Genomic DNA, 25,650 nt, shown 5'->3' with positions numbered 1-25,650 from the left:
TGATTGCATCATCGAATCGAAGATTCCAGCTCCAAGAAGCTTGCTTTAGTCCATAAATGGATCTATGCAGCTTGCATACTCTGGCAGTATGCTGTGGATCTACAAAACCCTCAGGTTGTGTCATGTACACATCCTCGAGCAGGTTTCCATTCAGAAACATGGTTTTGACATCCATCTGCCATATCTCATAGTCATGGTAAGCTGCAATAGCAAGCATGATCCGAATGGACTTAAACATCGCTACTGGAGAAAAGGTTTCATCATAGTCAATACCATGAATTTACTTGAAACCTTTAGCTACCAAGCGACCCTTATAGATAAGTCTATCCATGTCAGTCTTTCTCTTAAAGACCCACTTACACCCAATGGGTTTTACCCCTTCAGGTGGATCAACCAAAGTCCATACTTGGTTGGTGTACATGGATTCCATTTCGGATCTCATGGCCTCTAGCCATTTCTCGGAATCTGGTCTCATCACAACTTCCTGATAGGTGGTAGGCTCATCCTCTATGAGCACAACGTCATCATGGTCAGACAAGAGAAATGAGTATCTCTCAGGCTGACGACGTACCCTATCAGACCTACGAAGAGGTATGTCTACTTGAACTGGTTGTTGTTCCTCAACTCCTTGTGGAACAACATCATCCACAACACTTTGTGGTTCTAGTTCAACTTCCATCAAGGCTTCAGTGCTATGGTCCGCATCTTGAACTTCTTCAAGATCGAATGTACTCCCACTAGTTTTTCTAGAAACAAAGTCCCTTTCTAGAAAGACCCCAGTCTTTGCCACAACTACCTTATGCTGACTGGGAATGTAGAAGTAATATCCCTTAGTTTCCTTAGGATATCCAATAAAGTAGCACTTGTCGGATTTGGGTCCTAACTTGTCTGAGACTTGACGTCGAACGTAAGCCTCACAACCCCAAATCCTCATAAAAGACACTTGGGCATCTCTCCCTGTCCATATCCTATATGGTGTCTTTATCACGGCCTTGGATGGAACTCAGTTGAGTATAAAAGCTGTCGTATCTAAAGCATAGCCCCAAAGGAATGTCGTAAGATCTATGTGACTCATCATAGATCGTACCATATCTAATAGGGTACGATTACTCCTTTCGGATACACCATTCCACTGTGGTGTTCCAGGAGGAGTGAGTTGGGATAGAATCCCACACTCAGCTAGATAGTCACGAAACTCATGGCTAAGGTATTCTCCACATCGATCTGATCAAAGTATCTTAATACTCTTGCCAAGCTGATTTTGTACTTCATTCTTGAATTCTTTGAACTTTTCAAAAGATTCAGACTTATGTGTCATCAAGTACATATAACCATATCTACTGAAGTCATCAGTAAATGTGATGAAATACCTATAACCGCCTCTAGCAGCGACATTGAAAGGGCCACATACATCACTATGTATAAGTCCTAACAAATCAGTCGCTCTTTCACTGTGCCCACTAAAGGAAGTCTTGGTCATCTTGCCTAGTAGGCATGACTCGCACGTCTCATAAGATTCAAAATCAAATGAGTCCAGCAAACCATCCTTATAGAGCTGGGATAAGTGCTTGTCATTTATATGACCTAAGCGACACTGCCAGAGATAGGTTTGGTTTAGGTCATTTGACTTGAACCTCTTGGTATTTATGTTATAGATAGGGCTTTCAAGGTCTAGAATGTAGAGTCCGTTCATCAGAGGTGCACTATAATAGAACATATCTTTTAAATAAACAGAACAACATTTGTCCTTTATAATAAAAGAGAAACCTTTCTTGTCCAAACAAGAAACTGAAATTATGTTCTTAGTTAAAGCAGTCACATAACAACATTCATCTAATTCTAATACAAATCCAGAGGGAAGAGATAGATGATAAGTTCTACAGCAACAATAGCAACCCGTGCTCCATTGCCTACTCGTAGGTCCACCTCGCCCTTCGCCAATGCCCTATTATTTCTCAGCGCCTGTTCATTAGTATAAATGTGAGAAGCACATCCGATATCTAATACCCATGATGAAGAAATAGATAGATTGACTTCTATAACATATATACCTGAAGTGGAAGTCTCACTTCGTTTCTTCTTAAGATCTTCCAGGTACACCTTGTAGTTCCTCTTCCAGTGCCCGATCTGACCGCAGTGGAAGCAGGTAGCATCCTTGGCGACCCCTCCTTTAGGCTTCAGTGTCTTTCCTTTGCCCTTGGCTTGGGACTTTCCTTTGCCTTTGGACTTGCCCTTGCCCTTGTGTTTCTGAACCATCAGAACAGAATGGGGCTTAGCCTTCTTAAGGTTCAGCTCAGCAGTTCTCAACATGCTAAGCAGCTCGGGCAGTGGCTTGTCAATTTCGTTCATATTGTAGTTTAGAACGAATTGACTATAGCTATCCGACAAGGATTGCAAGATCAAGTCAGTGGCTAGCTCTTGGCCAAGCGAGAATCCCAATCTCTGTAGGTTTTCTATGTACCCAATCATTTTGAGTACATTTGGGCCTACGGGAGCCCCATCTGACATCTTGCACTGAAATAGTGCCCTTGAGATCTCAAATCTCTTATGCCGCGCTTGTCCTTGATACAATTGACGAAGATGTTCAACCATATCGTAAGTGCCCATCAACTCGTGTTGCTTCTGAAGCTCAGAGTTCATGGTCGTGAGCATTAGACAGGACACATCTAATGCGTCATCTTGATGCATCTTGTAAGCATCTTTGTCTACTCGTGTGGCATTGGCAGGAGGAGCCTCCGAAATGAGCTGCACCAGAACGTACAGTTTACGTTCTTGGGTGAGAACTATTCTCAAGTTCCTGTACGAGTCCAGGAAATATACTCCGTTGAGCTTGTCCTTCTCAAGGACAGAACGTAGGGAGAAAGAGTTCGTATTCGACGTCATGGTTATCTACAATAGAAAAATGCAGAAAATAAATATCATATTCTTTTAAATCATTTAATTAGGCCTTTAACTAAATGATGCTCCCACTGAATTCTATAATTCATGTGGGACAAGATCCACATCATACTAACCCTTGAGTTAGCTTTGGCTAATACGCACAAGATTTAGTATGATCGGTAGGTAACGATTTACCAATTACATCTCTATGCAACTCTTGTTTATAGGATCATTATCCGCAGTTATATTAAAACTTGAGTTAGCTTTGGCTAATATGCCCAAGAATTAATATAAATGTGATTTATGTCCTATCTTTCCAACCGTTGGAAGAATGCTTACAGTTAAACTCGATTTAACTAGTTGTACTCAATCAAATTGAGTCTCTACTCACCCATGCATTGATAGGCGGGACCAAGATTGTCCCTCCGTACCCTACCAAGATAATATGTGTTGCTCTGCTTTGGCAGATTCAACAACACATGTGATCGAGGTAGTGATAGGTATCACGGCACGGTAGGCATTTGAGTTGACGCGATTGAGATCTAATCTAATCGAGAGGGTGCATCTTGTACACGATTTAGATCTAATCTAATCGTTAGACACTAATTAATTACTAATTTTGCATCACATACATACAAGCAATTAATTAAATTATTTGTGATTAGTCATGACCCAACTACGATCTTCTCAAGCCAATGAGAAGATCGGATGGTCAACCTAAGGTCAACAGCTTCTCAAGCTCCTTCCTTTGACCACCTTGTGTTGCTCGCGCCCTCCTCGTAACTTCGTCTCGAGTGGACCTTCCACGGCTCCAATTTTGTATATTACAATTTTGAAACTCGAGTTACATTTGAGTCTAAACTAAATTACAACAAGAATAAATGGAGAAACGCACGACGCGTAGGTCGCGTAACAAATATACAGCACACATAATACAAATGACGGCGCGCAGGCCGTAATATGAATTACAACCCAAATATACCAATCCAATTGGGTCTTTTTGGGCCATGATTATCACAAATTATACATAATTTTAAATTATGTAATTTCCATAATTTTTTGTAATTTTAATACCAATTTTTATGAGTAAAAATTCCCGGCGGTCCCGTTTAGTGGTTTTCGGGCGCAATCGCGGAACGAATCCCCTTGCGGGGCCAGGGGCAGCGTCCCTACCCGGGATCTAACCATCGCGAGTGTCACTAAGCAATCCTACAGTGCCTTAGCCCGCTATCCCAAAAAGTTTTGGGGCGAAACCTTGCCATTTCGAAAAAATCTTCTCGGTAGTCGAAGCCTACAAGTGTCGAAACACTTGTGCTTCGCATCTACGAGAAAGATACCCATAAAAACTCTAAAAATCATAAAATTACAGAATGTTACAGAATCTATATTTTTCATAAAAATACAAACTAAACTCGTACAAGTCTTCGCACATGACTCTGATACCACTGTTGGGTTTTTTGGGCCGCGAAAACCCCGAAACCCCGCCACCAGATCCGTGCGAAGAATAAAAATTCGAAAAACTAAGAGTACGAGTTTACCAACCTATAGATCTACACTAGAACTATATGTTAAAGAGTTTTTACCCTTGTAGCGTGACTTTCGCGAGTCCCGCTTGTTCAAGGAGATGTCGGATCTCAAGTTGTCAAAGTAAACAACTCTCTATGCGTATCCACATGAACTAATTAGGTGGAGAAGACCAAAAAATAGGTGTGCTAGCACCTAGGTGGTTCAGCCAAGAGTGGAGAGGGAGAGCAAGAAGAGAGAGCTCTAGGAGGAAGAAGATAGAATTGAATTCACTTGAATGAAAAAATCAATCTCATTCACTATGAAAAGTGGCCGGCCACAATGGGAAGTGTAACCCCCATTCTCATTTAATGTGGCTAATAAAGATATTTGTAACCTCCATGAGGTGGCACACACATGTGCTAAATATGATGATGTGGCACATCACCATTGGCCACTTAATGCCAAGTCACAAATGATGTGGCATAAAGTCAAGTCAAACTTGACTCTTCCTCTTCCTCTCAAGTCAAGTCAAACTTGACTTAATCTCTCTCATGGTTGATCTAATCCAACCATTTAATTCAAGCCAATTTAATATAATGAATCTAATTCATTTAATTAAATTGATTCAATGAGTCATAATCTAAATTAGACTCATTGAACACATGAATCAACTTGAGTCCAACTCAATTAGCCCAATTAGGATTACTCTTAATCTAATTTGATTCATCACATGAATCTAATCCTCTTGGTTCATCATATGAAACTAATCTCCATCTAATTGTCCTTAATGTGTGACCCTATAGGTTCTTGTAACGTTGACAATGCCCCTAAACCCATTTAGGAGCATAAGTAATGAGCGGTATCTAGCAACACTGTTGGTTGCTACTCGGAAAACCTAACGGTTCCACTGTACAAAAATTTTGTACAAAAGTCTGAACCTTTTCATAGCTACCATGTGTTCTTTTAAATTAAACTTGGATCGCCTGCGAAACTTAACACATTTGATCCTAAGTTTAATTTATTTTTCTTTCAGGTTTAGATTTGGATCTCCAGCGGAACTTAACACGTTCGATCCAAATCACCTAGGTCACGAAGACAATTAAATATCTATTTCCAAAATCGGCTTCCAGTACTGCATGGAGAGGCACATGACCTTCTTGGATATGGGAGCAACCACCACCGACTAGACAAAGCCTTTTAAGGAAATTAAATATTTAACCTTCCCATAGTAACCCTAGGTTAACCTCTAAGAACAATCAAATCACAAGGAAAAGAAAAAAACAAAAGAACACAATTTCGAAAACTAATTCGAAAAAAAAAACTAGAATCGCATGCCTCTTGTATTTAGTATTTTTAAATGGAGATAAAACTAACATGATGCGGAAAATAATATTTGTTATACCTTTCTTAGTGAATAATGACCTCTAGATCTTCTACCGTATTCCTCTTCTAATCTCGGACGTTGTGTGGGCAACGATCTTCCGAGACGAGGACCACCTAGCACCTTCTTCTCCTTCCTTCAAGATTCGGCCAAGCACAAAGCTTCCAAAGGATGAAGATCTTTTTCCACCAACCAAGCTCCAAGGGATGCAAGCTTTCTCTCCTTCTTCTCCAAGCTAAAATCCGGCCACCACTTGATCTCCAAGAGAGAAGAGAGTTTCGGCCACAAGGATGGAGAGAAGAGAAAGGGAAGAGCCGGCCACACCAAGGAAGAAAAGAGGGAGAAAAATAATAGAGGTTGTTCACCTTGAAGGCACCCAAACCCCCCTCTTTTATAATCCTTAGCTTTGGCAAATAAGGAAATTTAATTACACTAAAATTTCCTTAACTTTCCTTGACATGAATTAATTAAGAAAAATTAAATAAAATTTTCTTATTACCCATGTCTTGGCCGGCCACCTCATGGAAGAACAAATAAGACAATTTTCAATCAACCAATTAAAATTCCTTATTTGTCTCCGGAAATTTTAAAAAATAAAATTTTCCTTTAAAATCCCTTCATGGTTGATAAAAAGAAATTTTTATAATTTTAATTTTTCAACATGTGAATAATTTATAAAGAAAAAAAATAAAATATGCTTTCAATCTTCAAATAAGGAAAGAGATTTAATCTCTTTTCTTAATCTTTTGTAGAAACTTATAAAAGAGATATTTTAATTTTTAATCTCTCCAATAAATTATATCTTCCACATAAGAAAAATTTAAAATTAAAATTCTTTTCTAATTTAATAGGGCCGGCCACCTAAGCTTGGGTTCAAGCTAGGGTCGGCCACCCATGGATCAAGGCTTGGCCGGCCCTAGCTTGGTCCTCAAGCTAGCTTGGCCGACCCCTACAACATGGGTATGAAGGTGGGTATAGGTGGGTATAGTACTCTATAAATAAGAGGCTACGATAGGGACCGAGAGGACGAATTGGTTTTGGTCTCCCGATAAAATTAAGCATCCCGTGTTCGCACCGAACACACAACTTAATTTTATCAATAATAATTCATTCCTCTAGAGAACTATTATTGAACTACCGCACCAATCCCAAATTACATTTTGGGCTCCTTCTTATTATGAGTGTGTTAGTCTCCCTGTGTTTAAGATGTCGAATGTCCACTAATTAAGTGAGTTACTGACAACTCATTTAATTAATATCTTATTCCAAGAGTAGTACCACTCAACCTTACCGTCATGTCGGACTAAGTCCACCTACAGGGTTTAACATGACAATCCTTATGAGCTCCTCTTGGGGACATTATCAACCTAGATCACTAGGACACAATTTCCTTGTATAATCAACAACACACACTATAAGTGATATCATTTCCCAACTTATCGGGCTTATTGATTTATCAAACTAAATCTCACCCATTGATAAATTAAAGAAATAAATATCAAATATATGTGCTTGTTATTATATTAGGATTAAGATCATACACTTCCATAATAACTGAGGTCTTGTTCCTTTATAAAGTCAGTATAAAAAAACGACCTCTGATGGTCCTACTCAATACACTCTAAGTGTACTAGTGTAATTATATAGTTAAGATAAACTAATACCTTATTACACTATGACCTTCCCATGGTTTGTTCCTTTCCATTTTGGTCGTGAGCTACTGTTTATAATTTATAAGGTACTGATAACATTATCTTCTGTATGTGACACCACATACTATGTTATCTACAATATAAATTAATTGAACAACTACAAACAAATGTAGATAATTTGACCAAATGTGATTCTTTATTCAAAATAAATATTTACAAAAGCTTAGGCTTTCAGTATACACTATAACAATCTCCCACTTATACTAATGACTAAGCTTCCATATCTGCTGCCATACATCTGATTCTCATTCCCTCCACGTGCTGATCGAAAGCTTTTGCTGGAAGGGCCTTAGTGAAAGGATCTGCCAGGTTATCTACTGATGCAATCTTGGCGATGACAACTTCTCCTCGCTTTACGATATCTCGTATCAGGTAGTACTTGCGCTCTATATGTTTACTTGCCTTATGGGCTCGTGGTTCCTTCGAGTTTGCAACTGCACCACTATTATCACAATAAATTGTGATGATTTTAGGCAAACCAGGAATCACATCTAAGTCCATCAGAAAGTTCCTGAGTCATACTGCTTCTTTAACTGCCTCAGAGGCTGCTACATACTCAACTTCCATGGTTGAGTCCGAAATACATTTCGGCTTAACACTCCTCCATGCAATGGCTCCACCTCCTAAAGTAAACACATAGCCTGATGTAGACTTACTGTTGTCCCTATCTGATTGGAAATCTGAATCCGTGTAACCCACAGGGAGCAAATCGTCTGCTTGGTAAACTAGCATATAATCTCTAGTCCTTCTCAGGTATTTTAATATATGCTTCACCGCAGTCCAATGTCCTTGTCCAAGATTACTCTGATATCTGCTAACCATACCCACGGTAAAACAGATATCAGGTCTCGTACACAGCATTGCATACATAAGGCTTCCTACAGCCGAAGCATAAGGAACTGCTTTCATGTCCTCTATCTCCGTTGATGTCTTCGGAGACATCTCTTTAGATAGAGCTACTCCATGCCTAAAAGGTAAGAAACATTTCTTGGAATTTTGCATGCTAAAACGAGCAAGGATTGTATCTATATATGAAGCTTGGGACAGACACAACATGCTTTTCTTGCGATCCCTTATAACTTTGATCCCAAGAATGTGTGCACAATCTCCTAAGTCCTTCATATCAAATTGTTTGGACAATCATACCCTTACGTCCTATAATACCTTGACATTGTTGCCAATTAACAAAATATCATCTACGTATAGTACAAGAAATACCACCACGTTTCCGTTACACTTCTTGTATACACAAGACTCATCCGGACACTGAATAAATTCATATGACTGGATTACTTCATTAAACTGGATGTTCCAAGACCTTGAAGCTTGCTTTAGTTCATAAATGGACCAATTGAGCTTGCACACTAGATGCTCTTTGCCTTTTTCAATGAACCCTTCTGGTTGCTTCATATGGATGTTCTCTTCAATACTTCCATTTAGGAAAGCTGTCTTGACATCCATTTGCCAAATCACATAATCCATATGAGTAGCAATGGATAAGAGTATCCGGATAGACTTAAGCATGGCTACCAGTGAAAAGGTCTCCTCATAATCGATTCTCTCTTTCTGAGTGTACCCTTTCGCAACAAGCCTAGCTTTGAAGGTTTCTACCTTCCCGTCTGTCCCTCTTTTCCTTTTGTAGATCCACTTTCATCCGACGGCTTTTACACCATCGGGTGGTTCTACAAGCTCCCAGACCTTATTAGAGTACATAGACTCTATTTCAGAATTCATTGCCTTTTTCCAAGATGCTGCATCTATATCTTGGAGTGCTTCATCATATGTTCGGGGATCAGGTTCATGTTTACCCGGGATCAAGTCCGAAGACTCTCCCAAAAACATGAATCTCTCAGGTTCCCTCACAACTCTCCCACTACGACGAGGCACCGTCTGTGATTGTGTATCATGTGTAACACATGTTGCAGTCTCTTGTAGTACTTCATCTTGTACTATTGGTACTAAAGTAGACGTGTCCTCTCTAAGTTCTTCTAGAATAATTTTTCTACTGGGCTTGTGATCCATTATATAGTCTTCTTCTAAAAACTGGGCATTGGTACTAACAATGACCTTCTGGTCTTTAGGACTATAAAATAAACCACCTTTCATTCCTCTGGAATAACCCACAAACACACGAACTTCTGTACGAGATTCTAACTTATCAGCATCTGGTTTCAGCACATGTGCTGGACTACCCCAAATCCGAATATGTCTTAGACTGGGTTTTCGCCCATTCCACAATTCTGTGGGAGTAGAAGATACTGATTTAGAAGGTACTAAGTTCAGAATGTGCGAGTGTATCCCCAAAACGAATTTGGTAATTCTGAATAACTCATCATCGATCTAACCATCTCCATAAGAGTCATATTCCTTCATTCTGCCACACCATTCTGTTGGGGTGTACCAGGTGCGGACAATTGGGATTGAATCCCGGCCTCTGATAAGTAATTCCTAAACTCTCCTAAGAGGTATTCGCCACCACGATCAGACTGTAGTGTCTTAATACTTTTACTTAGTCGTTTCTCCACATCAGCCTTGTACTCTTTGAATTTATCAAAGCACTCAGACTTGCGGCGTATTAGGTAAATGTATCTGTATCTTGAATAATCATCTATAAAAGAGACAAAATATTCAAAACCACCTCTCGCCTGGATAGACATAGGACCACACAAATCAGAATGAACCAATTCTAACACTTCTTTGGCTCTATACCCCTTGGCCTTAAAAGGCCTCTTGGTCATTTTACCTTCTAAGCAAGATTCACAAGTTGGAAAATTTTCCAACTCTAATGAACACAAGAGTCCATCAGCTATAAGCCTTTGAATCCTACTTAAGTTAATATGACCAAGTCTTAGATGCCAAAGATATGCTTGGTTCATTTCTGAAGATTGTTTTCTCTTATTAGTGTTAGAAGATGTGTTATAAATTTCCATATTTTGCTTTGTGGGTGAAATTGGATTTAAAGTATATAAATTGCCAACTAATGCACCAAAACAGATAATCACTTTATTTCTCTTTATAACTACATTGTTATTAAAAGAAACAGAATATCTATCCAAAAATAGTTTAGAAACTGAAATTAAATTCTTTCTAAAATTGGGTATATAAAGACAATTTCTTAAAACCAATTTTCTATTTCTATCAAAAGATAAGTAGATGTCTCCCACTGCAACAGCTGCCACCTTAGTAGCATTGCCCATGTAGACGGTTATCTCTCCTTCATATAGTCGTTGGGTTTCCTGGAACCCCTGCAAAGAATTACAGACATGATTAGTGGCTCCCGTATCTACACACCAGGTGCTGGTAGATAACACCGCTAAACATGTCTCAACAACTAGAGCATGAGATATACCTTTATTGTTTTGATTCCTACGAGGACAGTCCGCCTTCCAATGTCCTGACTGCTTGCAGATGAAGCACTTGCCCTTCGGCTTCTTCACTCCAGCTTTAGGTCCTGTACTCTGAGATTTATTCACTTTCTTTGCTGAGCTAACTTGTTTCTTCTTCTTCTTTCCTTTCGGTTTAGAAGTAGAACTATTTTCAGCATAGTGAATCTAAGAATTGTGACAAAACAAACCTTCTGCTGCATGAAGTTCTGTCAATAGTTCCGCCAATGAATATACCCTTTTATTCATATTATAATTCAGGCGGAATTGCTCAAAACTTCTTGGTAGCGTTTGGAGGATCATATCGATCTGGGTTTCCCCATCAATTTCTCCTCCAAGGATTTGTATTTCATTTAGATAAGCCATCATCTTTTAGATATGATCCCTTACGGGAGTACCCTCTTGCATGGTGGCTGTCATTATCTTTCTCATGGCTTCTTGCCTAGAGGCCCGATCCTGTTGACCAAAGAGTTCCTTGAGATTGTTCATAATATCATAAGCTGTTGGTAAATCTTGATGCTGATGTTGCAATACATTTGACATTTAAGCTAAAATGTAACACCGCGCCATCTCATCTGCTTTTACCCATTTCTTATGATATTCAATCTCCTCTTGGGTAGATTCACCAGTGGGTGCATCAGGGCAAGGCCCAGTCAGTACAAACTTATAGCTTCCAGCAGTAAGAACAATGTCCAGGTTCCTTTTCTAATCTATGTAGTTAGGACCAGTAAGTCTGTTCTCTTTTAGTATGATGGCCAGTGGGTTGTAAGTCATCCTAAAAATCACAAATAACTTTTGGTCAGAACTCTAAATTTAGAATAATATTGATTCCTCAAACAATACTATTTTAAATTAACCGACACCTCAAAACACCGTGAATTTTGTATGCCACAATAGTGTGGACGTATACAAATTCAACATTTGTAAAAGGAGGATTTAACCCATTAATTTTATTATCTTGTCAACCTAACTTTTTGATAAATAAAATTAATAGTTGGTTTCCTTTGGTCACACGAATAATAGCAGTGACTCCAATGGGGAGGATACTTTTAGACGTGCCTAAGTGTATACCATTACTTGACACTAAGTCCATTAATAAGATTGTGACCCTTCAAATGGGGAAGATCACACGCTCTTAATTAACTTCCTATAGTCATCCAAAATGGAAGTTTGTTCTAGTGATCCACAAACAAACTCATCCGATATGGAGGAAGGCACTCAGAGCCAACGCGCAAGTTTGTTTGCATCACTTACAAACCAGTAATAGAGACTGTGGATGTAACAACCCACCCTTCTTACTACTACTCTCTAAGGGCGATTATTACCTAACTACTACTCTACTTATTAGTGTCACTGACGCTATTATTAGAATCAGTTAGATTTATCACGGTTCAGAGGAATTCCTATCGAAAAATTTCGGCAGAGTCTCCCCTGTACCGGTGACCAAATCCATGATACATAAGATATATACGCAGCCACAGGCGGCTGGATCACATTTTTCACAACCACGCAGTTATAAAATAATAGTGAAAAGAAAGAACTACTCTAGCATAAATAACCAACTACGGTACTCCACAAATAACACAAGTAAACCAATTACAAGTGTAGAATAAACTCAAATACAGTCTCAACTCATAATAGCACTTAAGGAAAACTAAAGAATTAAACAGAAGGTTTGACAATATTGTCAATTAACTCTGGATCTCTCCACAATCCAGTCACCACACACCTTCATCATCACCACCACCCTGTCGCCTCCCTTTTATATTTTAGCTTTTCCTTTATCTGCAGTAGGAGGAAAGAAAACAAAACTATAAGCGAAAACGCTTAGTAAGTACTAATCTATCTCACAAAACTCAAAGTGCATAAAAGTAATGCAAAAATACTGAAACTGAAATGCTAAAACAAAGCCGCATGTACTCATGGTATACAGAAATAAAACTGAATACTAAACATGCTCACTAACTGACAGGATAATAAGGAAATTAACACTGTAAGCTTAGAATTAAAGAAACTAAACTTTTATTAATTCTAAGCATAAAACTTACTTCATTTTCTTATATCCTTATTCTAGAAATTAATCTTTTAATTTCTATTTTACTTTCTTCTTCTTGTTCTTTTCTTTCTTCTTTACTTTTCTTTTCTTTGGGCCCAGGCTTAGTACCATCTTTATTTTTGCGCCCTCTCTAATAGTGACTGAGGTAGCGAGCCTCTAGTCCTATGAGGTAAAGACCATGGTCTTACCAGGGCCAAGACCTTGGAATTGATCACCTGGATTTGTTTAACGACAACCTTGGAAGTCGGGTACTAGCCTCTTACTTTAGTTTACTTATTATCTCTTTTTAACTAGACCTTGGTCTTTTTCTTTTTACTCAGTTTTCTCATAATCCATAATTAGAGTTTATTGGAATCCTGTAGATATACCTAAGAAGTGTAGGATTACAATTAACTAAGCATGCTATAAAAACAATACAAGGGAAACAAATCTAGACTCTCTCTAAGCATGTTATAAAACAAAGCAACAGAAAAGAAAATCTGAACTTTCTAAACATGCTGTAAAACAAAGGAAAAGAAGCACATATGAACTTACTAATCATGCTCTAGAATAGAGCAAAAGAGAGCTAGTTTGGACTTTTAAAATATGCTGTGATAAGAGCAAAGAAAGCTAATCTAATCTTACTAATCATGCTATAAAATAGAGCAAAAGTAAGCTAATTCAAACTTGCTAATCATGCTATAAAATAGAGCAAAAGTAAGCTAATTCAAACTTGCTAATCATGCTATAAAATAGAGCAAAAGAGAGTTAATTTGGACTTTCTACACATGCTGTAAACTAGAGCAAAAGAAAGCTAACTTGGACTTATTAAACATGCTATAAGATAGAGCAAAAGAAAGCTAACTTGGACTTACTAAACATGCTGTAAAATAAAGCAAAAGAAAGCTAACTTGGACTTACTAAACATGCTGTAAAATAAAGCAAAAGAAAGCTAACTTGGACTTACTAAACATGCTGTAAAATAAAGGGGTTGTTAAAAGCTAACTAACACATATATGCATGTGTATCAAAACAAGGAACTAGAAACTGAACTATAATTCAATACTGCTTATGGATTTCTCATGCTGGTAAACGGCAAGGAAGAGGAAACAACAAAGGGAGATTATAAAACTACTAATTTCTCATGCTTGTAAATAGCAAAACAAAGGAAACTATTCATGCTGAATTAAATAACAAATAAAAGCTGTTGGTGCTTAGCTAATGGCAAGGTAGATTGTACATGCTCAAATAATAACAATGAAAACTACTGGTACTCAACTAATGGTAATGAGGACTGTGCATGCCAAATTAAAAAGCAAAGAAACTAACACTTGTGCCTAAATTATGGCTGTTCGTGCCACTATACAGCATAAAAGAAAGTCTAGCCGGATATGCTAAATACAGGGTCGTTCTTGTCCAATACAAAGTATAACCAAGCCCAAACATCCCTCTGTGCATTGCTACGGTAAGGAAAACAGAAGCATACCCTTCGGCAGTAATCTACCAAAAAATAGAACTACATACTAACAACTAATTATGGTCCATACAGGAAGATTAAATGTAAAGCTGCTCCTTTCAAACTCATCAGACAATTATGGCAGAAATTGCTATAATCTGCACAGCATGAGGAAATTAAGAGCATAAGACAGCTACCTATCAACCCTAAACCATTTCCCCCTTATATCCTTAATGACCTCACGGCAGAAAACTAAAGAAACCAAAAATCTTTTCACCGTGCTTCGAATTCAAAATGAACAAAGAACACTATTTCTTGACATTAACATGCTATGCTCATGAAAAGGAAAGGGCAACTTGCGGTGCAACCCAAATACTAAGTCTAGGGTTCATGCTAAGCCTTGGAAGCAAGGAAAAATCGAAACGGAAAACCCGAAACAACTCCTACTGCAGGTGAGTAGTACTTACCTAGGGTTTCTTGCACTTACAACAGGAAAGGAGAGGAAGAAAGCTTCTAGGGTTCGGAGGGATGAATATCTCGGCCCCTTCGTGTGCCCGTGCGCTCACCTTGCCGAGAGGAGCTCGGTTATGTGAGGAAGCCCGCGGAGGAGGATGCTCGCCGGCCACCGGAAGCGTGCCCTAGGTTCGCTGCGTTTCTACCCGAGAAGAAATCGCAACGCCGCGTGTGCGTGTGACGAGAAAGGGAGTTTCGGCTCGGGAGAAAAGAAATTAGGTCTTTTTAAAACTAGGGTTTCCTATTACTAACTATAGCTTAAATACTTGTCGTTGCATATCTGATTAACCCCGACCGCTGGCGCAGTTGGTCCGTTGAGTTTCGCTCGAAGCCACAGGTCTGTGCTTCGATTCTCAGCCGCGCCCCTTTTTCTCCAATTTATTTTAAATGTTCCAACTATAGCTTAAATATCTATCTCTACTTATTTGGTTAACAAAACCCGCATAGCTCAGCTGGTTGGCTGCGTCCGGTTAGGTCGGGTTCAACCCGAGGTCATGGGTTCGAGCCTCACCTTCAACGGTTTTTTGTCAAAATTTCTTTCTTTTTGTAAACATACTAAACGACCTCGAAAAATTATGTAAAAATACTCTAAAAATTCCTAAAAATCTCTAGAATATTTTAAAAGTATTTCGAAATATTTTTATGGACATTTGGAACTCAAAATAGGGAAAATCGAGTCGTTACAATCCCCCATACCTTATAAAAAGTTCGTCCTCGAACTTAGAATAGCTCTGGATATTTCTGTCTCATCCTGTCCTCACGCTCCCAAGTGACTTCCTCGTGCTTCTGGTTCTGCCAGATGACCTTCACCAGTGGCACTTCCTTATTTCTTAGTCTCTTGACTTCTCTGTCCACTATCTGTGTAGGTCTGCTCTCATAACTAAGTTCCTCTTGGATCTGCACTAATTGAGGCTGAATCACTTGGCTCGGGTCGTGGAGACACTTCTTTAGCATGGAGACATGAAATACATTGTGTATTGCTGACATGTCTGTTGGCAAGTCTAACTTGTAAGCTACTTTCCCAATCCTCTCTATGATCAGGTAAGGTCCTACATAGCGAGGACTTAATTTGCCCTTCTTGCCAACAAATAGGTGATCTGCACTTCCTGCGATACAACGCCTCATATGGTGCCATCTTGATAGTGGCTTGATAGCTATTGTTGTAGACAAACTCAACTAAGCACAGATGCTTACATCAACTTTCCTTGAAATCTAGTGCACAAGCCCTGAGTATATCTTCTAAAATCTGATTTACTCGCTCTGTATGTCCATCAGTCTGTGGATGGAAAGCTGTGCTGAACTTGAGTTTGGTGCCTAGTGCAGTCTGAACACACTCCCAAAAGTGTGAGGTGAAGCGCCCATCTCTATCAGAAATGATAGATTTAGGAACTCCATGAAGTCTGATCACCTCCTTAACGTATAGTTGTGCCAACTGCTCTATGGAATGAGACACCTTGATGGCTAGGGAATGAGCTGACTTAGTCAATCTGTCCACTACTACCCATATTGAGTCATATCCGTTTGTAGTTCTTGGAAAACTTGTTATGAAGTCCATGGATATCTCTTCCCACTTCCACTTTGGCTGGATCCACTTGAATACCTTCTTTAGAAATAATGTGACCTAAAAACGCCACCTGATCTAACCAGAACTCGCACTTTGAGAATTTAGCATAAAGTTGCTTTTGCTGCAGAGTCTGCAGTACCATCCTCAAGTGCATGTCATGCTCCTCTGGGGTCCTTGATTAGACCAGAATGTCGTCGAGGAATACAATGACAAATTTGTCAAAATATTCTCTGAACACTCTGTTCATTAAGTCCATGAAGACCGCAGGTGCATTAGTCACTCCAAAAAGCATGACTACAAATTTGTAGTGTCCATATCTGGTCCTGGAAACTGTTCTAGGTGTATCACTTTCTTTTACTTCCAACTGATGATACCCATAGTGTAGGTCTATTTTAGAGAACACTATTGCCCTTTTTAGCTGATCATATAGATCATCTATTCTGGAATGAGGGTACTTGTCCTTAACTGCTACTTTGCTCAGCGCTCTAAAATCTATGTACCTTAGCATGAATCCGTCTTTCTTCTTAACGAATAACTCTGGAACTCCCCAAGGTGAGTGACTAGGGCAGATGAAGCCTTTGTCAAGTAGCTCCTGAAGTTGCTCTTGCAACTCTTTCAGCTCCGCTAGAGACATGCGGTATAGAGCTTTTGAAATTGGCTCCACTTCTCTGTTGGGAGGTAGTCCAGGTAGCTCTTCTGGAAATACCTCTGGATACTCGCAGACTATTCGAACTTTCTCCTTCTTGGGTCTTTCTTGTTCTTCTGTACTCACAATGATTGCAAGTAAACCAGCACACCCTTAACTAACATCTGGTGAGCTGCTAGAGAAGAGAAAAGTTTCTGGGTCTTCTTCCTTGGCACTCCCGTGAATTCAAAAGATGGTTCACCCTCTGGACTGAAGATTACTTTCCTTCTGCGACAATCTACTGAAGCACTATACTTGCTGAGAAAATCCATAACCCCAAATGATATCGAAATATTGCATGGCGAGGACTACCGAGCTAACATATAGTTCTCGGTCTGCAATTCTGACCGGTACAGCTCGAAGCCACTGATTGGACTTCATGACTTCCCCAGAAGGTAGGGTCGTCAAGAACTTGGAGTTCATGCTTTCTGTAGGTACTTATAACTTACTAGCAAAAGGTACTAATACGAAAGAATGAGTCGCCCCAGTATCAAATAGTACAGTAGCTAAATGTCAAAAAAATAACTACTTGACCTGTTACGACCATAGAGGCACTAGCAGCTTCTTCTTTGGTGAGGGAGAATACTCTGGCACCATCAAAGGCTGGAACTGGTGGAGCTTCTAACCTTCCTTAACTGATATAGGGTCCCTCCAATGCTGCTTCCATGTGATATAACTGAGCTGGCTTGCCTCCATATTACACTGGCTGTGGCTGACGTGCTTTGGGCTTGTTAGGGCATTCCTTAGCCATGTGTCCTTCCTGGCCATAGGAATAACATCCAGTCTTACCTAAAAGACAGGCTCCTGGATGCATTCTCCCACATTTGGGACAGAGAGGGAACTTGGTCTGCTTGTTTGCTGATCCTCCCTTCTGGTTACTTCCTGAGTTCCACTGCTTTCTTTTGCCGCCCTTGCCTTTCTAGTTCTGTTTACTTGACTGGGATTTCTGGCTCCCTACTGTCTTTCCCTCTATCTTCACTGGCTTGTGCTGCGCTCGTTGCGTTTTGATGTCATTCAGGTAGTGCTCAGCAATTAATGCTCTACAGATCAACTCTTCACCAGTCTGGGGCCGGTGAGCTCCACTACTCACATTCAGTGCTATCTGTGGTCTCAGCATTCTGAGCAACAGTCTGACTCTCTCCTTCTCTGTACTTACTAGCTCTGGGCAGAGACGAGCTAGTCTGTTGAACTTCTTGACTGCTTCTTCCACTGTTAGGTCACCTTGCTTGAACTCTATAAATTCTTCATAGTGCTTGTTGGTGATCTGTAGGTGGATGTACTCTTCATAAAACTCTGATTGGAAATCAGCCCAGCTCATCTGATTGACTGCCCTCTTGGTCTTTATCCTCTCCCACCACATACGAGCATCTCCTGACAGACAGAAAGAGGCGCACTTGACCTTCTCGACTTCTGGCAAGTCAAGAAGATCCATTGTGCTCTCCAGTGTTTTGAACCAAGCCTGGGCATCCCAGGGCTCAGTAGTGGCTGAAAAACTCTCTGGTTTCATTTTCAGCCACTGTATGAGGTAAGCTTCTTGTCTCTGAGGTGCTGTGACGACTCCTAGGGTAGTTGCTGGAACCTCGGTTACCCCTAGAGTCTCCACAGTTACTGTTGGAGGAGTGGGAGGAACTAGTTGCTGATTTGCCATCAGATTGACAATCACTTGCTGCTGCTCTGCTACCTGTTTCTCGAGTTGAGCAACAACTTCAAAGAGATTGGGCTCAGTTGCTCTGGGCACTTCGTTCTCCTGAGCTGGTTCCTCAGTACGGGGGTGTCCTCTTCTTGCCATCTAATTATGCAAGGTAAAGGCTTGATATCTTACTTTAACCCTTCTAATCATACATAAATACGAATAAAGAAAAGGGAAACTAAATCTTTTATCTTACTTAAGCACTTATAAAAAAATAAGTACCCTATACTGCAGTTAATAATAAGAAAAGCAGAATAAAGAAAGGATTTAAACACTTTCTTACTTGGAGACAGCGAGGATGATGCTGATGTGTGTGTGATGCTGGAGAATGGAACACTGCACTGATACCAACTGTAACAACCCACCCTTCTTACTACTACTCTCTAAAGGCGATTATTACCTAACTACTACTCTACTTATTAGTGTCACTGATGCTATTATTAGAATATGTTAGATTTATCATGGTTCAGAGGAATTCCTACTGAAAATTTCGGCAGAGTCTCCCCTGTACCGGTGACCAAATCCATAATACATAAAGTATATATGCAACCACAGGCGACTGGATCACATTTTTCACAACCACGCAGTTATAAAATAACAGTGAAAAGAAAGAATTACTCTGGCATAAATAACCAACTACGGTACTCCACAAATAACACAAGTAAACCAATTACAAGTGTAGAATAAACTCAAATACAAACTCAACTCATAATAGCACTTAAGGAAAAATAAAGAATTAAACAGAAGGTTTTTGACAATATTGTCAATTAACTCTGGATCTCTCCACAGTCCAGTCACAACACACCTTCATCATCACCACCACCCTGTCGCCTCCCTTTTATATTTTAGTTTTTCCTTTATCTGCAGTAGGAGGAAAGAAAACAAAACTATAAGCGAAAACGCTTAGTAAGTACTAATCTATCTCACAAAACTCAAAGTGCATAAAAGTAATGCAAAAATACTGAAACTGAAATGCTAAAACAAAGCCGCATGTACTCATGGTATACAGAAATAAAACTGAATACTAAACATGCTCACTAACTGACAGGATAATAAGGAAATAACACTGTAAGCTTAGAATTAAAGAAACTAAACTTTTATTGATTCTAAGCATAAAACTTACTTCATTTTCTTATATCCTTATTCTAGAAATTAATCTTTTAATTTCTATTTTACTTTCTTCTTCTTGTTCTTTTCTTTCTTCTTTACTTTTCTTTTCTTTGGGCCCAGGCTTAGTACCATCTTTATTTTTGCGTGCTCTCTAATAGTGACTGAGGTAGCGAGCCTCTAGTCCTATGAGGTAAAGACCTTGGTCTTACTAGGGCCAACACCTTGGAATTGGTCACCTGGATTTGTTTAACGACAACCTTGGAAGTCGGGTACTAGCCTCTTACTTTAGTTTACTTGTTATCTCTTTTTAACTAGACCTTGGTCTTTTTCTTTTTACTCAGTTTTCTCATAATCCTTAATTAGAGTTTATTTGAATCCTGTAGATATACCTAACAAGTGTAGGATTACAATTAACTAAGCATGCTATAAAAATAATACAAGGGAAACAAATCTAGACTCTCTCTAAGCATGTTATAAAACAAAGCAACAGAAAAGAAAATCTGAACTTTCTAAACATGCTGCAAAACAAAGGAAAATAAGCACATCTGAACTTACTAATCATGCTCTAGAATAGAGCAAAAGAGAGCTAGTTTGGACTTTTAAAACATGCTGTGATAAGAGCAAAGAAAGCTAATCTAATCTTACTAATCATGCTATAAAATAGAGCAAAAGTAAGCTAATTCAAATTTGCTAATCATGCTATAAAATAGAGCAAAAGTAAGCTAATTCAAACTTGCTAATCATGCTATAAAATAGAGCAAAAGAGAGCTAATTTGGACTTTCTACACATGCTGTAAACTAGAGCAAAAGAAAGCTAACTTGGACTTACTAAACATGCTGTAAGATAGAGCAAAAGAAAGCTAACTTGGACTTACTAAACATGCTGTAAAATAAAGAAAAAGAAAGCTAACTTGGACTTACTAAACATGCTGTAAAATAAAGCAAAAGAAAGCTAACTTGGACTTACTAAACATGCTGTAAAATAAAGGGGTTGTTAAAAGCTAACTAACACATATATGCATGTGTATCAAAACAAGGAACTAGAAACTGAACTATAATTCAATACTGCTTATGGATTTCTCATGCTGGTAAACGGCAAGGAAGAGGAAACAACAAGGGGATATTATAAAACTACTAATTTCTCATGCTTGTAAACAGCAAAACAAAGGAAACTATTCATGCTAAATTAAATAGCAAATAAAAGCTGTTGGTGCTTAGCTAATGGCAAGGTAGATTGTACATGCTCAAATAATAACAATGAAAACTACTGGTACTCAACTAATGGTAATGTGGACTGTGCATGCCAAATTAAAAAGCAAAGAAACTAACACTTGTGCCTAAATTATGGCTGTTCGTGCCACTATATAGCATAAAAGAAAGTTTAGCCGAATATGCTAAATACAGGGCCATTCTTGTCCAATACAAAGTATAACCAAGCCCAAACATCCCTCTGTGCATTGCTACGGTAAGGAAAACAGAAGCATACCCTTCGGCTGTAATCTACCAAAAAATAGAACTACATACTAACAACTAATTATGGTCTATACAGGAAGATTAAATGTAAAGCTGCTCCTTTCAAACTCATCAGACAATTATGGCAGAAATTGCTATAATCTGCACAGCATGAGGAAATTAAGAGCATAAGACAACTACCTATCAACCCTAAACCATTTCCCCCTTATATCCTTAATGACCTCACGGCAGAAAACTAAAGAAACCAAAAATCTTTTCACCGTGCTTCGAATTCAAAATGAACAAAGAACACTATTTCTTGACATTAACATGCTATGCTCATGAAAAGGAAAGGGCAACTTGCGGTGCAACCCAAATACTAAGTCTAGGGTTCATGCTAAGCCTCAGAAGCAAGGAAAAATCGAAACGGAAAACCCGAAACAACTCCTACCGCAAGTGAGTAGTACTTACCTAGGGTTTCTTGCACTTACAACCGGAAAGGAGAGGAAGAAAGCTTCTAGGGTTCGGAGGGATGAATATCTCGGCCCCTTCGTGTGCCCGTCCGCTCACCTTGCCGAGAGGAGCTCGGTTATGTGAGGAAGCCCACGGAGGAGGGAGCTCGCCGCCCACTGGAAGCGTGCCCTAGGTTCGCTGCGTTTCTGCCCGAGAAGAAATCGCGACGCCGCGCGTGCGTGAGAGGACAAAGGGAGTTTCGGCTCAGGAGAAAAGAAATTAGGTCTTTTTAAAACTAGGGTTTCCTATTACTAACTATAGCTTAAATATTTGTCGTTGCATATCTGATTAACCCCGACCGTTGGCACAGTTGGTCTGTTGAGTTTCGCTCGAAGCCACAGGTCTGTGCTTCGATTCTCAGTCGCGCCCCTTTTTCTCCAATTTATTTTAAATGTTCCAACTATAGCTTAAATATCTATCTCTACTTATTTGGTTAACAAAACCCGCGTAGCTCAGCTGGTTGGCTGCGTCCGTTTAGGTCGGGTCCAACCCGAGGTCATGGGTTCGAGCCTCACCTTCAACGGTTTTTTGTCAAAATTTCTTTCTTTTTGTAAACATACTAAACGACCTCCAAAAATTACGTAAAAATACTCTAAAAATTCCTAAAAATCTCTAGAATATTCTAAAAGTATTTTGAAATACTTTTATGGACATTTGTAACTCAAAATAGGGAAAATCGGGTCGTTACAGTGGAATTTATTTAAAATCCCTCTCCCGCTTAGTTATTTAAAGTGAGGAATTTTGATTATGCTAGCCTACAAAACATGTATACTAACATGCACACACAGCAAAGTATAAAAGCAATAAATAGAAAACTAATTTTCAACTATTATGGCTTTTATCTATTGTTGTCCTCCGTGTGTTGTCATCCCTAGCAGTTGCCATTTTTGGCCACCACCACCGGATCTAGTTGTCACATCCATCTTGCTCCTTGTTCCGCTGCGCCTCTAGTCCTCAAAAAGTTCCACGCCTGGCAAGATTCGATCCGCGACATAAATAGAATTTTACATTTTTCGATCTTATATTCCTCGAAGGAATGTACATGTATCTAGATCAAAAAATAAAATCCTAATAAAACTAAATACAGTTCCTGCTGTATTTTATAATAGAATCATGCACACACAATAAATGCCCATGACATGTCCAAGGGTCCAATCACACATATATTAATTATAAGCCATAATAGTTGGATCCTGCATCCACAAAGTTAGCACATCCTACTATTAGCCTGCCTAAATTATGTATGACATGTGCATAATTAAACTAATACCAAATACACAGAGGCAAAACCCTAGCTCTGATACCAATTGTTGGTTGCTACTCGGAAAACCTAGCGGTTCCACTGTACAAAAATTTTATACAAAGGTCTGAACATTTTCCTAGCTACCATGTGTTCTTTTAAATTAAACTTGGATCGCCTGCAAAACTTAACACGTTTGATCCGAAGTTTAATTTATTTATTCTTTTAGGTTTAGACTTGGATCTCCCGCGGGCCTTAACACGTTCGATCCAAATCACCTAGGTCACGAAGACAATTAAATATTTATTTCCAAAATCGGCTTCCAGTACTGCATGGCGAGGCACATGGCCTTCTTGGATATGGGAGCAACCACCACCAACTAGACAAAGCCTTTTAAGGAAATTAAATATTTAACCTTCCCATAGTAACCCTAGGTTAACCTCTAAGAACAATCAAATCACAAGGAAAAGAAAAAAAAACAAAAGAATACAATTTCGAAAACTAATTCAAAAAAAAAAAAAACTAGAATCGCATGCCTCTTGTATTTGGTATTTTTACATGGAGATAAAACTAACATGATGCGGAAAACAATATTAGTTATACCTTTCTTAGTGAATAATGACCTCTAGATCTTCTACCGTATTCCTCTTCTAATCTTGGACGTTGTGTGGGTAACGATCTTCCGAGACGAGGACCACCTAGCACCTTCTTCTCCTTCCTTCAAGATTCGGCCAAGCACAAAGCTTCCAAAGGATGAAGATCTTTTTCCACCAACCAAGCTCCAAGGGATGCAAGCTTTCTCTCCTTCTTCTCCGAGCTAAAATCCGGCCACCACTTGATCTCCAAGAGAGAAGAGAGTTTCGGCCACAAGGATGGAGAGAAGAGAAAGGGAAGAGTCGGCCACACCAAGGAAGAAAAGAGGGAGAAAAATAATAGAGGTTCTTCACCTTGAAAGCACCCAAAACCCCCTCTTTTATAATCCTTAGCTTTGGCAAATAAGAAAATTTAATTACAATAAAATTTCCTTAACTTTCCTTGACATGAATTAATTAAGAAAAATTCAATAAAATTTCCTAATTACCCATGTCATGGCTGGCCACCTCATGGAAGAACAAATAAGACAATTTTCAATCAACCAATTAAAATTCCTTATTTGTCTCTAGAAATTTAAAAAAATAAAATTTCCCTTTAAAATCCCTTCATGGTTGATAAAAATAAATTTCTATAATTTTAATTTTTCAACATGTGAATAATTTATAAAGAAGAAAAATAAAATATCCTTTCAATCTACAAATAAGGAAAGAGATTTAATCTCTTTTCTTAATCTTTTGTAGAAACTTATAAAAGACATATTTTAATTTTTAATCTCTCCAATAAATTATATCTTCCACATAAGAAAATTTTAAAATTAAAATTCTTTTCTAATTTAATAGGGTCGGCCACCTAAGCTTGAGTTCAAGCTAGGGCCGGCCACCCATGGATCAAGGCTTGGCCGGCCCTAGCTTGGTCCTCAAGCTAACTTGGCCGGCCCCTACAACATGGGTATGAAGGTGGGTATAGGTGGGTATAGTACTCTATAAATAAGAGGCTACGATAGAGACCGAGAGGAGGAATTGGTTTTGGTCTCCCAATAAAATTAAGCATCCTGTGTTCGCCCCGAACACACAACTTAATTTTATCAATAATAATTCATTCTACTAGAGAACTATTATTGAACTACTACACCAATACCAAATTACATTTTTGGGCTCCTTCTTATTATGAGTGTGTTAGTCTCTCTGTGTTTAAGATGTCGAATGTCCACTAATTAAGTGAGTTACTAACAACTCATTTAATTAATATCTTAGTCCAAGAGTAGTACCACTCAACCTTATCGTCATGTCGGACTAAGTCCACCTGCAGGGTTTAACATGACAATCCTTATGAGCTTCTCTTGGGGACATTATCAACCTAGATCACTAGGACACAGTTTCCATCTATAATCAACAAAACACACTATAAGTGATATCATTTCCCAACTTATCGGTCTTATTGATTTATCGAACTAAATCTCACCCATTGATAAATTAAAGAAATAAATATCAAATATATGTACTTGTTATTATATTAGGATTAAGAGCACACACTTCCATACTAACTGAGGTCTTGTTCCTTTATAAAGTCATTATAAAAGAAACGACCTTTGATGGTCCTACTCAATACACTCTAAGTGTACTAGTGTAATTATATAATTAAGATAAACTAATACCTAATTACACTATGACCTTCCAATGGTTTGTTCCTTTCCATTTTGGTCATGAGCTACTGTTTATAATTTATAAGGTACTAATAACATTATCTTCTGTATGTGACACCACATACTATGCTATCTACAATATAAATTAATTGAACAACTACAAACAAATGTAGATAATTTGACCAAATGTGATTCTTTTTTCAAAATAAATGTTTACAAAAGCTTAGGCTTTCAGTATACACTCTAATAAACACATCATTACTACCCAAGTTACAAGAATGTTGAGATCCAACA

Source organism: Zingiber officinale, chromosome 1A (assembly GCF_018446385.1).
Source record: "Zingiber officinale cultivar Zhangliang chromosome 1A, Zo_v1.1, whole genome shotgun sequence".
NCBI classification, from domain to species: Eukaryota; Viridiplantae; Streptophyta; class Magnoliopsida; order Zingiberales; family Zingiberaceae; genus Zingiber; species Zingiber officinale.
The sequence above is the reverse complement of the archived record's forward strand: the minus strand, read 5'-3'. Positions refer to the sequence as shown.